The sequence below is a fragment of the Panthera onca genome, chromosome B1 (assembly GCF_046562875.1).
Source record: "Panthera onca isolate mPanOnc1 chromosome B1, mPanOnc1 haplotype 2, whole genome shotgun sequence".
NCBI classification, from domain to species: domain Eukaryota; kingdom Metazoa; phylum Chordata; class Mammalia; order Carnivora; family Felidae; genus Panthera; species Panthera onca.
In genome coordinates, this window is record NC_138342.1 from 138077400 (window position 1) to 138095159 (window position 17760).

Consider the following 17760-nt stretch of genomic DNA (forward strand, 5'->3'; position numbering starts at 1 on the left):
TATTTATTTATTTTTGAGACAGAGAGGATGAGTAGGGCAGGGGCAGAGAGAGAGGGAGACACAGAATCCGAAGCAGGCTCCAGGCTCTAAGCTGTCAGCACAGAGCCTGACGTGGGGCTCCAACTTGCGGACTGTGAGATCATGACCTGAGCTGAAGTCAGACGCTTAACCAACTAAGCCACCCAGGTGCCCCTAGTCTTGGATATCCCTTAAAAGTCTTGTCAGTTTTGGAGAAGGATTAATTTACATTAATCAAAATAATTTACAAACTTATGTGATTCAAAGTAAAAGAGTATGTTAAATACGATGAAACAGGTTGAAAAGATTCAAAATAAGGGGCCAGAGTATCTCGTATGTTTGATCCTTATTCACAACATGAACAATTAACCTTCTGTAATTTCATTAAAAAGATGGATTATCATGAGATTAATAACAAGAAGTTTGATTTGAGGAAGGGGTAATTAATGGCAGACATCCGCATTTGTTTGTTTTGATCTGCAATCTCCCTGGGATTTATTTGAAATTTATCAATTGGATAAATGCACGTTTTAAGTGTCTTATTACCTCATGAAGGCTAGAATGAAATTTGAAACTAAATCATGAGAATTCTAAGGAGTACTCCAGAATTGGGCTGGTTCTATTTTCTGCCATCATTATTATCACAATTGCCACAATCAAGAACTACATCAAGAATAAATTAATTTAGAAAAAAAATTGTGCATATAAATATATAAAAGTTTGTGCTAAGGGCAAAACTCACTAAATAAAAACACATATGAAATTTACTAAAATTTCTTTTGAGAGCTATGAAGGATAGGTTGGATTATATCTCTTGAAGCTACTTACTATTTATAGCTCTAAATCAAGAAGGAAGTAAATTAAAAAAAAATGTTTATTTTTGAGAGAGAGACAGAGCATGAGCAGGGAAAGGGCAGACAGAGAGGGAGACACAGAATTCCAAGCAGGTGTCAGGCTCTGAGCTGTCAGCACAGAGCCCGATAAGGGTCTCAAATCCACCAACTCAGATCACGACCTGAGCTGAAGTCTGGTGCTTAACTGACTGAGCCACACAGGCGCCCCAAGAAAGGAGTAAATTTTAAAAAGAAAAAAAATGTCATTTTATATGAATAAATTCACATTACACTTTTCTAGTAATCAAGTCAATTGAATTCATATGGCAACAGGATATTTGAAAAGTGCTAAGGTGGGTTCATGACAAATATGGGTAGATGGGCCTTCGCGAGGGTCCTTAAAGTATTCCAAAAATGTGTAACTTATTTTTTTTAATTTAACCTCTATAATACTCTTAAAATATGGAAGTACTACTTCTAACCACTTAGAACCTATAAGTGAAAATATAATTAATTTAAATTTAAATTAAATGGCACTATGCAGCATATGATTTCAATAGTATAGTACTACTTACAGTGTTTCATGAAAAACAAGTAAAAAATGTTAGAGAAACACACTATGTTACAACATCAAGAAAATTTATGATGAACACAAAAATATAAAATATCCCAGAAGTACTTCAGTTAAAAAAGAAAAAAAAAATAATTTTATGTAATTTAAAATTTTCCCTTACCGATTTTTGCATCACAATTCTTAACTGGTGAAACACACTTTTGGGAAGTTTTAGTATGATAATTTTTTTTCATTTTAGAGCGTGCGTGCACACATGCATGTACACAAGCACACACACACACACACACACACACACACACACACACACACATCAGAGCAGGTGAGGGGCAGAGGGAGAGAGAGAGAATCTTAAGCAGGCTTCCTGCCCAGTGCAACAGACTTGGGGCTCGATCTCAGGACCCTGAGATCATCACCTGTATTGAAATCAAGAATTGGAGGCTTGGCTGACTGAACCATCCAGGTGCCCAGGTAGTATGATAATTTAATTCAAAAGCTTAACTCTCAAATCATATAATGTTGGAGAGGAGACCTGAATAAGTGATAAACTGAAAGACTTGGACATCACTTTTGATGCACTTGAGTCCCCATAACACAGTTGTGGGGTTAAAGGAGGATTGGATATCATGACCACCCTCTTTTACAGCATCTGTATTTTGTTAAGCCAGTTAACAAACTTGACCTCCCTGGGACATGAGTTTCCTTTCCTCTCACTTGAATTCTCCACTCTGTAAACAAGGAAATTTCTTGTGTAGGTATCCCCCTTATCTTTAGTCTTCAGTTGAGCTTTAACTTTTGTGGAAACAATCACAATTCCTGAATGAAGAAAATACTCAAATAGGTTTGCAATAAAGCCTGAAATGCCCCAATGCCACTATTAATCAAAAGAAGATTATGGTTAGGATAACTTCAAAGCTAAGTGTAATTATTCAAAAATCAGAAATATATGTAAGAATAAACACAAGAATCCTTTACTTTTCATTTAACCAATATTCAACTAATCTCTAGTTACTTTACTGCCCAGTCATCCTGCATAAACATGACATTTTTATACTTGCTGATTCTATACTGAGACCCAACCCAGTTGGTTAAAATTACTGAAAAATCTAGATCACACAAAACTGTGTAGTTTGTTAGTAAATGGTTTTATAATTTGAAGTGTCACTTTGCTTTACAAAGCCTTGTGTGATATTTTCTTGTAAAAGAAAACATTGAGTTTTCTTGATTACTTAGAGTATATATATATACATATATATATATATATATATATATATATATACATATACATATATATACATATATATATATCTAGAATATTTTCTTCAAAGTTTCTCAGTAGAAATACAGAATACTATGATATTTATAATGTAAAGATGGAAAAGTATCTGAAAGAAACCACTAACACTCACATGCACTTTTAGTAATCACCTGTTATTATGCTCCCTATAGTCTCCTTAGTATGTGGGCCAAGGCATGTATGAGTGACAAAGGCCTTTTTGCCTATCTAGCTTAAGCCTGTACACAAACCCCAACCAAATGGCCTTTTGATTCCTTTTCCACTAAATTCTTTTTTTTCCCCTTTTCACTAAATTCTTGACAAATCTTAGGCATGTAGAAAAGTATAATCTAAAAAATAATGTGCAGAGGAAAAAGTATTTATTATGAGACCCTAAAGCAGAGTTGTGTTAATCAATGAGGAAAAACAAGGAAATGAAAATAGCAAACCAAGGACAAAAAGCAAAACACAAAAACTCTTCTAATTCCTTTTGCTATACTAGGAGATTGGAATAAAGTAGCCAACAAACATGATCTCAAAAAGAGAGTGAAAACCACAAACAGGATTAACTTTAACCTTTTTTCTGGATAGTAGCTCCATTTCTGAGTAAAATATCATGATCTAATTAGGTCAGGGATCCTGATTAGTCTTTTTTGACCAAGGTGGCCTTAATGTTCCCTTTAGTCTGACTAAACTTTAGGCAGCTTTGTTCCTGATTATAGGCCCTGGTCTCTGTTTTCTTAGGGCTTTTATTTTAGATATCTTGCAAATGTAAATTCTTTTAATGTTTCTTGGAGATGTAAATCTTCTCCTAGCCTGTCCTTGCCTCTTGCTAGTTTTACCACACAATCTTTGTCAAAGATTTGGGAGCAATCCCTGTGATGTAATCATCAAGAAAATAGGACTCCTATCTCCTTGTCTAATGGAGGGTGGGAGCCTAACTTTGATAAGTACCAATTAGTAAAAACGGGTGACCTAAACACATTGACCAGCCTCTCAGTGACCTCCTGTACTTTACCAGTAGCTCACCCTAGTACTTAAGAATGCTCTTGCCTTTGGTTTCAGCAGAGTTAAATTCAGTCTTTCTTTGCTATTGCAATAGTCTTAAATAAAGTCTTCCTTGCCTGTTTAAATCCGTAATTTTTCTTTGACACTTCCTTTTTGGGAATTAAGAGAGATGTGGCTCAATTTGATCTCTTTGTAAAGGCCAAGAATTGCCAATATATTTCTGTAAAACCAAAGCTTCTTGTGATAATTTTAAAAAGGAATAGTTAAAAAACTGCTTTTAGTGTGGGAATTAGTTTAACCTTATTTATTCAGCATTTTCCACACCCACTTACAATCAAAGTAGTAACATAGGTTAAGACAGGTTTTAACTTTCCTGGTGTCTTTTTTTTTTTTTTTTTACGTTTACTCAATTTTTGAGAGGGAGGGGCAGAGAGAGAGGGAGACACAGAATCCGAAGCAGGCTCCAGGCCTTGAGCTGTCAGCACAGAGCCCGATGCAGGGCTCGAACCCATGAACCATGAGATCATGATCTGAGCTGAAGTCTGATGCTTAACTGACTGAGCCACCCAGGAGCCCCCTTTCCTCGTGTCTTAATTGGCTCATAAGAACATGTTCACAAAATAACTTTATTCTTTAAATAATATATAAGGTATGTTATTAAAAATGAAGGAGACATTTGCAAATATGTATTTAATTTTGTCTGTGGGCCAGTAACTTAAGCAGCTAGACTTTGATTATCCCTGCCCACCCCTCTACCTCTATACAAAGAATCTTAATTCGTTCTGGATGTTATAACAGAAATATCATAGACTGCGTGGCTTATAAACAACAGAAATTTATTTCTCAGTTCTGGAGACTGGGAAATCCAACATCAAATCACTGGGACATTCAAGATCTAGTGAGAGCTTATTTTCTGGTTCATAGATTGTGTCATTCTTTTTGTGTCTTCATATGGTAGAAGGATCAAGGGGAATCTCTGGGATCTCTTTTAAAAAGACACTAATCACATTTATGAGGGCACCACCCTCATGACTTAGTTACCTATCAAAAGGTCTACCTTCAAATACCATCACATTGGGGATTAGATTTCAACATATGAATGAGGGGAGGGGGAACACAAACATTCAGTCAATAGCAACAGGCAATCTAACTTTATTATATCTGTAACTATACTCATACAAAAACATTTAAATATGGCCACAATCATTGAATCAACACTGCTGTATTTGGCATACTATCATTATTTAATGTTTTGCAAAAAAGCTCATTACCACTCCCCTACTGACCCTTTTTAGACTTCTTTTTTCCTAATTGTTCAGCTTCCATCATGAAATTTTAATACCACAGAGATATTGTATATTGTTTATGTATGTACTGAAGGCCACAAACCATTATAATATCTAAGATATGATAGCTCAAAAGAGCTAATTCTTATTCCTTTAAAGGTGATGGGGCTCCCTTTACAAATGCATGGTTTAAATAATTCCTTTGATAAGGTACAAATCACACTATTCTCTATAATACAGCCAATATAAAAAAAAAATCTATCTCTGCCCGTTAATTTATATATGTATTATGTAAACCTCATTACTTTCACCAATTTAAAATGCCATCTTAGTTTACTAGGGTCGGGCAGGAGAAAGTGGGAGGGCAGTTTGTGGGGGAGGTGACAGTTTCAGATCACCCTTGGGTAGGACATAATTTTGTATGTTTATGTCTAGAAAATATTACCCAAATGAATCTATATATAATTGACAATGACCATAGTAGAAGTAGTTAAAAGGACTGAAGAAATATTGAGAAGAATAATTAATTTCCTAAAAAGCAGCTTTGTGCATTCATTATTATCCTCATTCACATCTGTTTTATTATATATGTCTTTTATACGCTGTTGAAGAAAAACAGATAATTTTCTATTCATCCTGGAAAGTCCCACAGCATGTCAATAATTTTCTTCTGAGTTCTTAATGAGAGGCTTTAAATTTCAATAAAGAATGTTCTTCCTTTTGGGAACTCATGAAGGGTTTGCAGCAATTCATTCCCAGACAATATTTTATGGCATCATTATACCAAAATTTTACCAAGTAATTTCACTCAAATAATTCAATAAGAAAATACCTCTATAAACAGTTTTCTTGATCTTTATAGCATCAATTAATTAATGGCAGTCTTTTTAAAAATCTTGCCACAATAATATGTTGCTAAACCCAGTTGCTTTTAATAATTTCATTATATCAATGCTTCAGTCAGAATGAATTAAACTAATGAGCTTATTAATGTCATTGTAAATTATATTGTGATATACATTTATCTTTTTAACATATAATTTAAGCCTTTTTATTTGTGGTGCTCTCCCACAAAGTCTGGTCTACATATGCAGTGTGTAATAGAATATTTAACTATTTTCAACACTTTCACAAAAACAATTCCTGAAACATTAAGATAATTCAACTGAAAACAATTTTTGTTGTTTAAATTTCTAGATGGTTGTCTTGGTTCTGTATTCTTTGGTGTGTATAAAATATGCTAAAGTAACATAAGAGAAAAAAAACATGATTTATTATTTAGGTACTTTAAAAATATATTCTACTTATAAATTCTACATATTGTACTATAAATATAAAACATATTGCATAGTAATTAAAATCTTAAACCTTGACAATATATTTAGTTATTAAATGTAAGTGCATGGAAGCTGGAGCAAGTGAGCATTAAACATACAACTAAAGACACAGACTCTGGAATCAAACTGCTAAGTTTGAACCTGAGCTATGACAGGTACTGTCTGGATGACCTTTGACTAATACTAATTAGTCACTAGTTATTTATTCTCCTTATTTCATTTTCCTTCTCTGTGAAAGAAGGATATTAATAGTGTATGGATAGAAATAAACCAGACACAAAAGAGTTTATATTGTGGCAGGCCAAACGAACCTTTGAAATAAATAAAAATAGATAACTATAGCAATAGGGATTGACTGGAAAAAAAAACACATAAGTTTCTGGAGAGGAAATATTCTATATCATGATAGGGTTACAAATTATATGGATGGATGCCTTTGTCAGAAGTGATCAGAGTTTGTCTCTAATATCTCTTAATTTCATTATATGTAAATGATACTTCATTGTTGTTAAAAAGATGATGATGATGATAAAAATACTCAATATAATTTCTGCCAAGTATAGTGTGACTGTATCATAGTAATCAATCACTGATAGCCTTGGAAGTCAGGGCTTGGCTGTGATCTCACTTTGCCTATTAATGAGAATAGCAAATATTAGCTTTGAGCTTATCCTTCCTTCCTTCACTTCACAGATATTTTTGAGTGAGTTCATGTGTTGATACATCAGTGTTGAACAGGACATAATCCTTGCCTTCAAGGAGCTGATAATGGAGCTAATGTTGGCATTTCTTAATTTGCCTCCTCATCTGTAGAAGGAAAGTGTGATGCTGGTAAGCACCCCCTTAACCATAAACTAAGCAGAAGAATCATTGTTCATGAAACAAAAACATAGTGCTGTGCTTACTGTAGATATACCTGGGTCTAGAGCCAAAAATACGGTATTTTTGGCTCATATTTTCCTCAGTCCATCTATCAACTCTGCTTTTCTTTTTGCACGTTTGTTCTCCTCCCCCTACTCCCCGCCCCCCCCCCCCCCCACACACACATTCTTTCTTTCTGACTCCTTCATCAGACCAGGGAAATTTGTGGCAATCCACTTACTGACACAAGTATTCATCTTCAAGAAAGAAAGACCTTTTATTTCCCAGGGTACATATGTCAAAACATCTGTCAAAAAAACTAGACAGATCTTGACTGTCCAGCTATATGGGATGGACGGTGGATAAGATTATCTTCCCATAAATCATATGGAATAGATTTCCAACACCAGAAAAATCAATGATGGGGACACTAATTACACCAAAACAACTATCACACACACCATTTCACACTGAAGCAGCACAATGTGGAAAAGCAGAAACTATGAAGGCTGAATGGGTACAAAAGCACATTTTGCAATTTATTTACTGTGTGTTTTATACATTTACTTAAAATCTTGCTGCTTCTGTTTCATTATTATAAAAATATGGATTATAATACTATTCACCTATGTTAGAAAAATCAGGCAGTATAAAGAGTACTTAAAATGGTATCTGTCACTACATAAATGCTTGATTAATGTAAAGTCTAAACTCTACAATGTTACAATTAATTAGAATTGGTGTTGTTATATCCTCATCTTCACACTAGTAGCCAGAAACTATAGAAATATTTTGAAATCCATAAATGCCTCAGCAAACCATGAAATTGAAATCATGTTTCTGAAGAACAATCATACTAACTAGTCATTCAATTAGTCTCTTATTTCATTAGAGTTTAACTTTTAATAACATCAAGAATATGATGCAATATCCCCCTGAACATGCCAATTTTGGAAACATTGTGAAGCTATGTATAGACAATACTGTGGTGTGTTGTAAAAGTTATGAAACTACAGACGTAAAATAGATAATTGCTTGGGTTGTTACAGGAGAAAGTTGATTTCAATAAAAATTACAGTGTTCAAATGCAGCCTGTCATTAATGTCAAGTTATATTTTAGCTAAAATTTGCTAAATGTGAGTTATTTTCAGGGTTTTAAAATATTGAGATGTCAAAGGAGCCTTTTTCATTCCTCTGTGGAATATGGTTATATTTCTTGAGCAATTTGGAAACCTAGAGACCTCAGGAAAGTCCACTCTCTTTGGTCTCTTTATAGAGTTGCATATAAATACTTGGTCACTGTGATATTTTGTTTTATGTTTTAATAGCAATGGAGAAAGCATATGTATCCCCACTGACTTCTTGGATTACATCTTGATAAAAAGTAAAAGTGCTTTATCACCACACTTCATGCCACACGTAATTTTCTTTGGCTCCTTAGAGAGTCCAGAAATTTTACACTTTTCACTTGAGGGAGCCGCTTCTGGTGTTAAAAGAAAACAAAAATAAAATACCAACCAAAAAAGTCAACGCCTTATTTTTCAAAGTTACATCCATCAGAAGCCTCTTGTTATCTGCATCTTGGGCAAATATGTTTAATCTGGTCAAACATGGAATAGATGTAAAAATCTAAATGAAGGGTTACAGTCAAATATATCCCAATTGCCTGTTTTTCAATACTGTCTGTTCATTTCCTATATTTGGTTAAGTGCCACTAAATATGTAAATAGCTATATTACTCAAAAAGATGCCATGTGTTAGTAAAGATTATGGAAACTTGTTTATATTGCCTTCCAGAAATATTAAAGAAATAAAAACACAGTTATCTATAAATGAGTTTTAGTTTTTTTAAATGTTTATTTATTTTTGAGGGAGAGAGAGACAGAGCCCAAGTGTGGGAGGGGCAGAGAGAGAGGGAGACACAGAATCCAAAGCAGGCTCCAGGCGCTGAGCTGTCAGCACAGAGCCTGACACAGGGCTCAAACCCACAAACCTTAAGATCATGACCTGAGCCAAAGTCGGATGCTTAACTGACTGAGCCACCCAGGTGCCCCTCTATAAATGAAATTTAAACGCATTTACTCCTACTCATGGTCTGCTTTATTTTGGCTTTTTAATATGTAAAGTATTAAAAATAAGGGGGTTTACTTTGAAGTAAAATATATGACATTATTTATGATAGAAAAATCATCATTGCCACCAGAGTTGAACAAACTAGGTAGAAAGTAAAGCTAAACCAAGTATTTGTCTCCATGCAGAAGAAGTAGTTGATGCTTGAATTTATTCATTTAATTTATACACCTTTGTGTATGTATACAAAGCTAGTGATTAAAAGAATATTTGTTCAGCCACAGAAAAATAGCCTGTTGTTGTTTTCTCAACATGAGGTATCATTTTTTTTTTTTTCCCAACAAACACACAAGACCCTCTTCCTTTTCTCTGACATGAAGTTAATTAGGGAAAAGTGAAAACTAATAAAAATAATTAAGTACTTACCAAATGTCAGGTGTTTATCAAATATCAAGTGTAGTGTGCCAGAAATGTTAGTGGAGGGCTTAAATCTACAGGCTTTGGAGTCAGACATATTTCAAACTTGAGCTAACTTGTATGGTAGACTTAGGCAAGTTTCTTCCTTCTCTTCCTTCTCTTCAAGCACCATTTCCTCAAGTGTAAAATAGAAATAATACTGTCACCTAACTTAAATGATTTCTGTAATTAACTAGTATACAAAAACTTTAAGTGTCTATAGCGTACTCAATAAAGTGTTTACTATCATTACTTCATTATTATTTTGTCTACTCTTCCCAGCTAAACTCAGATATATACCATTATCTTTATTATACATTTTAAGAAAAATGAAGTCAAGAAAATTAAAATGACTTGGCCAAAGTCATGCAGTCAGTTAAGGTACTTTGAACCCAACACTTTAAAGTCTATTGGTTTGTCATCAGACTACAAATTTTGCACACTTCTCATTTTCTGGTGTCTGTTAGGCAACGAGTATTCTGCCCATGCCACTGTACAGATCATTGTGTAGAAAATTGACAGGCTGTTCACATAGAGAACATTAAGTTTATAATTTTAGTGCATATCACAGTAAAATTATCATTTAACAGTTACTGCCTCTCTCTTCTGGGCACAGTAAAAAGAATTATCCCATTTAATTTTCAGATTATCCTGAACAACAGGTATTATTTCTTTTATTTCTACGACAAGGAAACTGATCACAAAGAAGAAATGATGTTTATTATCAGACAACCAATATGAAAAAGATTTGTTACTTGAACCATGTCTATCTTATTCTAAAGTTTATAATGTAATCATAAAGCAACAGTGTCCCCCCATGTGGGTCCAGCAAATAAGGTCAGATTTTTTATATTCAAGAATTGCCCCTGCCAACATTAATTGTCACATTCACCTCTACTCTGAGAAAAATTTTCCTGGATGATACAACGTACAGTTATGAATTCCAGCTTTCATATTTTAAATAGAAATATTAAATCGGGGGATAATTTAAAAGACAAACAATCTCCTCTGTAATGTCCTTAGAAGAAATCAAAGTACTTAAACTGTTTCACTTTTCTGACAGCTTTGAAGTAAACTCGTGCTGAAGACCGAAGAAACCAGCATGATGTGCTGAACCTTGCACACCTTCAGAACTATTATTCATATAAAGCAAAATCTAGGCTTATACTCTGAGATATGATTTCATATAGAGTATAGGGAAAGGATTTCAGTCCAAAAACGGGCCTATCAGTTGTGGATGTGCTTAGCCAGAGCTCACAATTATATGCCAATTCCTTACAATAAGTTCATGTAAAATTGTATATCGCAGTCATAAATATCCTGAATCTGCAAACTGTTAGTTCTGCTTCTCTGGTTGAATCCTACCCAATACACCAACCTTTTTCTTACTCGGTTGACACCCCCTGGTTAGAGCAAGCAAACTATAAAAAAAGTTTGGTACCAACAGAGTCTAGATAGTTTTGAATTGTGTGGAGAATAGTGGGATTCTTTCCTGAAGATCACAGACAACATTTCAGCCAAACTACTTGCAGATGTTATCTTCCTTTTCAAATGAGTGGTTTTCATTGGGTTATCAGATAGTCTAATGGCAAAAACATAAAATTGATTCTTGTGTTCTAAATAACCATGAAAATGTCATGCTGAATAATATGTTGGCATATTCAATGAGAAAGAACAAAATAGGGGTAAGATTTTTGCAATTGCCAGTGGTTGTGGTATCATTTTTATTTATACTCATTTATAACCATTAACAAATAATTAGACATTGTTTGCTGAAGATAAACCAAAATAAAAGTTAAATTAAAATTGTAAGGAATGATTTAACATGATTTAAATATTCTAAAAGTACATTGATCAATAATATAAAAATGTAAAAAAATGTTACTTCTATATTTCTCTTATCTTAAAATTAATCAAATTACAAAGATAAAAATTACATACACACAGTCATACATAACTGCTAATAAGGGATGAGGATCCAGTTACCTACATTTTTATTTTTTGGTTTTAAAGCAAGCATAACCCCTTTGATAATTAGAATATGCAGAAAGTAAACAGAACTTCATTTATTTTCATGTGTGATTCATTAAATATGCATTAAATAAAGATGTTTCCATTTTGCATTTTAAGTCAAAGACTCTAGAAAAATCCAACCATTTAACTACTATTTGTTAATAATGTTATTGCAAAATGACAACCAGAAGCTTCTTACATCATTTGCATCATACCAAATTTCTAGAGTAATCTATGATATAAGACAACATCTGGTTGATTGCATTCTTGCTTAAAATTATTGAAAGATCACATTCATGACTTTATTCATAATAAGAAATCATTTTTAGCATTTGGGTAAGTGTAAGCTATACATATTACCGTTTTATTTTCACTGACTATTTTTATTTTAGTGCATGATAAGAAGAAAATTATGTATCCTACAATAATCTGATTTTAAATAATGGTTTTGACATGCTTAATATTATTATTAAAGAGTTAATGTTTATCACAAAACAAGACCTCTAGAACGAGCTTGATCATTGTGATGTTCACATTCTATCAGTTGTTAAATATTTGAATATCATATTAATTTCTTTATCAGCACACTTTTCCATTAGCCAGTCTGCAAATGCAGAGATGTTTCATAAGTAAATGAATCACCCAAAGACTATTCTATTTACATTCTAACTCCTTCACACTTGTCTTCCTACTGGGACTTTGTATGATTTCTCTGTGGCACCTTTAATAACACTACCAGGAGGAATTTCACTGGCTAATTAGATTCTCTTAGATAAAACTAGAAGAATAGATAATGGGAATAGACTTGCTGAACAAGAAAACTGTAAAATATAGTGTGTGTGTGTGTGTGTGTGTATATATATATATATATATATATATATATATATATATATACACTTTTCTTCTAGAAATAGACAACTCAGACATAAAGAGGCAAATGGTTCATGTAGCAATGGCCATTGGATAAGCTTGTTTATTTCAACTAAAGCAAGAGCAAAACCATGTCTAGTCCCCAAAGAATTGATGATTACATGATACTCGTGTCAAAATAACCTAGTGTTTATGGGCCCAATAGCCAAAGCAGTTCCTCTGTGGCATCACATTCTGTTCATAGAAAATTAGTGGTTATATTCCCAAACTTCAACTCTTCCCTGGGTGTAGGGAATCAGATCAAGAATATGGAAAAAGTTTCCTTCCACCCACTAGTCTTTGCCTTTAGGAATCCAGTGGATGAAAGTGGGGATATCTAATTTATTTTAGTTATCCAAGTCTAGGAAAATACTTTAGGTTTCCAATTACATGAAAGCTGAGCTCCACAAAGCTGAGAGTATTGAGCACTGTATCTTTGGTAGTGTGCTCCCACTTGCTTGCCCTATTCCTCACAGGTATGTTCCCCAGGAACTTATCAAAGATTTTCTCTATGGGAGAAACACATGAAAGCCGGTGGGTCTGAAAGAATATATAAAGAAGCTGGATGGAACTGAGCAGAATTTCTGGAATGATCCTTAATGTGGTGTAATCTCCTTGGGAGCTTGCCAATAGCTAATTCTCTGGGACAAAGAGTACAGAAAAAAACAGAACTGAGGCTAAAACTGAAAGTAGAGGTAGAAGTTTTATACGGATGATCATATGGTTGGATATAGTAGCAGAAGAGTTAATTTTTAGAAGTATCTGGCTAGGTTATTGGAAAGGTAGGCTCCTGGAGAGGACTGCCTCTTAAAGATCAAAACTGTTAATGCTCATCCAAATATCTACCATACAAATTCCTTGGGCTGGAGACTGACTGCTGTTCTGTTGGCTCTGTGAATGTGTCAAAATGGCAGTTGGAATTGCTTGTTATGATCTTTGCTGATTGCTTCAAAAGAGTAATCATTGCAAATAAAAATTCTGGTAGAAAGTCCACCAAAGGAAAGCATCAATATTCAGTCCCTCTACCCTGACAAAATAAAAACCTAAGAGTTGGGGAGGGTAGAGAATCTTGAGGAATATCCTACTTCCCCTCTCTGTTTTCATAACTTCCTTGAACAATGTAGGTTGATGGATGGTTTCCATTGTTCAGATGAAGGGCAGCTGGGTGGACATAACTTGGACACTCATTTCATTTTAGGTGGCTCCAAAGTTAAACTCTTGTATTTTCAGAAATCACATATGGTGACATAATGTTGTCTTCTGGGTATGAAAGAAGTGTAATAGTCAATGATGAATAAAATCCCAATGTATTAGTCAAACACTGCCAACCTCAGGAAGTGGATGGAGGGTATAATATATTTCTCACTCTGTTTTCCTATTCTTGATTCAATTAATTATATCTCCTGATAAACAGGGTTCATATTTGATTATTTCTTAAGATTAGGGGTTGACTTGGAAAAGACATAATTTTCGGTAAGATCAGACTATCACAGTTCTCTTGGTATTGTGCAAGGATGCTAGCTTATTCTATTACCAGGCACTTGGAGAATCTACAAAGAATCTTGTCAACCTTCTAGAGTTTTCCAGTGATATTAGTACAAGTATTGAACAGGTGGTACCCAAGTTCAGACTATCATTTTACCATTTTTAAGAACACTCAAATACTCTCTGTAGAGCATATTTTTAGGAAAATTTCTTTCCTGGAACACAATGTTATTTCTAGTTGAGTCTGACCCAAATATTCCTCTCTAAAGGATGCTGAGAGAGCAGGGACCATCCCCCCCGACCCCCACCCATCTTGCTGATAACTTTATTCTTTAATTCTAGTTTCCAAATATGGTCTCTGATAGTATTTTTTTGAACCCTTCCCTCAGTGTGTGGATAATAAATTCTTCATATAAGCTCCACCAAAATCCCAGTCATTTTTTTCAGCTTCTTAACACATTTTTAGACACTTAGGAGTAGGAATATGGAGAATGAGACAGTTTGGGGGATGTACTTTGACCTAAGCAAAGTGAAATATATTTCTTTGACCAGTAAGTAAAATGTGTTACATATGAAATACATCTTGTGACCTTGAATCTATAAACATCTACTATTGTGAACCGTATAAATTCTCACATAGTGAATTTTTATGTTATAAACTAGCTCTTATGTAAACAATTGCAAAACTATTTCCTAACCATAGTAATGTATATAATACCAATTTATGTGATTCATGGAACATCATGTAATAAAATTTACCCAAATTTCTAATAACAATTTGCCTTTGCCTCTACTACTGAATGATTTCTAGAGTTGCCTCCCAAATCATAGAATTTCTGGTCTTGACTGACAAAAGCAAGGCAGAAACACTAAAATTATCTTAAACACTGATTGTTTTCTTTATCCAAAAAGAAGTCCAAATTCTTAAGTAATTTTATGGTCATGAAGTTGTAAGGAAAAGTAACCAATTTGCTATTTTATGAGGGAGATAGTTTAGATTTCTGAATATTGAAAGGCATACGTTTAATCAGTTGGTTGGTATTATACCTAAATTCTGAAGTCTAAGTTGAATGCCCAGAGAAAAACCTGATAAATTTGAGGGGACAGATGCCTTAACCTTTACTCTGAATTACTTCTAAAGAATCATACAGAAAATAATTAAAATGGAATTACATACTTTACTTGTATCTATGAAAGATTACTAAGAGGTATCTAATTCAAAATCCATGTCAACATTTTCAGAATTTTTCTTTTTCTACCTTTTTGACACATATATTTTGAAGCTACTCATATGTTTAAATCTCAACAATCTCCATCTCGTTTCACAAGATTGTTTTTTCTCTTTCTGCCTCCTTCTTTCCTTGAACTTTTTAAGTTGAGGAATCTAGCCTCTTTTCCATTGAGTACAAATATTTCTTATTCAGAATACCAAGGAATGATGAAAAAAAAAAATCACTGGAGACTGATACAGTGGGTTTAGAGCTCAGAAATAAAAGGTACAACTCTCAACATTCTCATGCAGTTTTTTCAATTCCCACATATATTTGCCACGTGATAACTGTCTGATCTGAATGAGATAATTCAGAAAATAAAAGCCTCAAGAAGTTAGGGATCATGTGGAAAACCAGCACAGAAATAACCTCTACATATCAGCATTTTCCTGTTTCTGCTAGGTATTACATGAATGTCCATGACTGTTTTGGGAGAGATATTTATTTTCCTTCCATAAATGGATCTCAGAAAGTACTATGTTTTTTTATTATCCACAATGCAGTTCTTCATAAAGCGTTACCTTGAAAACTGAGAAGCGTCTTTTCTCTTCACGTGTATTGTATACAGTGCAAAATTCAAGATGTCATAGCTAAATGTTCACATTTTAAGACAATTTTTAATTAATTATAAATAACAAATAATTAAAATAAAACAAACAGTGGGCGTAAGATGTTTGGAGAAAAAAAAATTTCACACTGTTTGTTGAGGTTCTGGGCATGGCCACCCAGAAGTGTGTCTGTTATCTGCCCTTATCTTGGGTTTAATGGTATATGTGTAGTCAAGAAAGGTCATGTTCACAAACATGGTTTCAACTAATATCCATGAATGATGCTGGGATTTGAAATTTGTATTTAGAAAACTGTAATGTTTAATTGTATTGGTTGGAACCACTAAGATACACAGAGAAATTGGGGATTAATTTTTAACACCATATTGGGTCTGTTTGCATTTACCTTTTGGGTGACCATAAAGTTATCTAATCTGGAAGTTCCCCAGGAAATTTAGAAATCATAGTGTATGATATCACCCACTCAGTTCCTCAGAAGAAAGACTTGACTTTCTTTCTTTCTTTCTTTCTTGACATTTCTGACAAATGTATTTCATGTCTGCTTAAAATGATGTTCTAATGTGGTTACCAACACAAAAATTTCAATATGAACCTCAAAATATTCTCTTGACTTATTATAGGTCACTTATTATAAATTTGCTCCATGCTTATTTATACCATTCATATCATTTATATAAAAGAATTTGTGGCAGGTAAATAAAGGTCTTGTTGATGGGGTGGCTGGGTGCCTCATTTGGTTAAGTGTCCGACTCTTGATGTCGTGGTTCATGACATCAAGCCCTGTGTCGGGCTGTGTGCTGACAACGCAGAGCCTGCTTGGGATTCTCTCTCTCCTGTTCTCTTTGCCCATCGCCTGCTCTGATCTTTCTCTGTCTCCCTGTCTCTCTCTCTCAAAATAAATAAATAAACTTTAAAAAGTAAAGGTCTTATTGTATGTTTTTCTTAACTTCTTCCCTGTGTTTCCCTTGTCAACAGTCACTGCAACCAGTATTGAAAAGTGTTTTTCATCATGGCAAGCTGTAATAGTCATTCATGTCACACTCTTCTAATCATGTTATATACATAGATTTACTGTCTAAGACAGTAAATAGGTACATAGATTTACTAAGATCATATTATGTAAATGCAAAGTCACCACCAACATTATACCAGTCACTAAAAAGTTTTTATGGGGCACATGGGTGGCTCAGTCAGTTAAGCATCTGACTTCGGCTTCGGTCGTGATCTCCTGGCTTGTGAGTTTGAGTGCTGAGTCAGGCTTTGTGCTGACAGCTCAGAGCCTGGAGCCTGCTGTGAATTCTGTGTATTTATCTCTGTCTGCACCTCCCCTGCTCACACTCTGTCTCTCTCTCTCTCAAAAATGAATGAACATTAAAATATTTTTAAGTATTTTATGCTTCATGTCCAAAAAGAACAGTAAATTTTAAATGTTCCAAAATTATTTAAATTTTGAACTTAAGGTAATCAAAGATTATTGGTAAAATATAAAAAGTAAATTCTAAGATTGCAAATGATAAAAAAGTTTCCTGCATTTATATATAAATAAAAGTCAAGAAAGTTTAACATTGACATTCAACAGAGGCCATGATTTTTTGCAAATGTCAAATTTATCCTTGTCTAAAGCTAGTCATTTTTTTAAAGAAAAATATTTTAACATAGAGGCACAAGGATGGAATTTCTGAATATACAATTAGAGTTTGACTTTTGATTGACTGTTTGGATGCAAATAGGATTCCATTTATAAAGAATAGAAAAGATCCAAATACTATTATTCTTAGAATTCTCATTATTTTTTTT

General features: G+C 33.8%; 1 long non-coding RNA gene across 1 annotated transcript in view; it reads left to right on the forward strand.

Moving 5' to 3' along the window:
* LOC132691966 (uncharacterized) overlaps nucleotides 1-17760 on the forward strand; it is a 131492-nt gene that overhangs the window by 47555 nt on the left and 66177 nt on the right. The window contains exon 2 of the long non-coding RNA XR_009616113.1: nucleotides 7023-7160. This is a non-coding gene — a long non-coding RNA (uncharacterized LOC132691966). The remainder of the gene's footprint in view (nucleotides 1-7022; nucleotides 7161-17760) is intronic.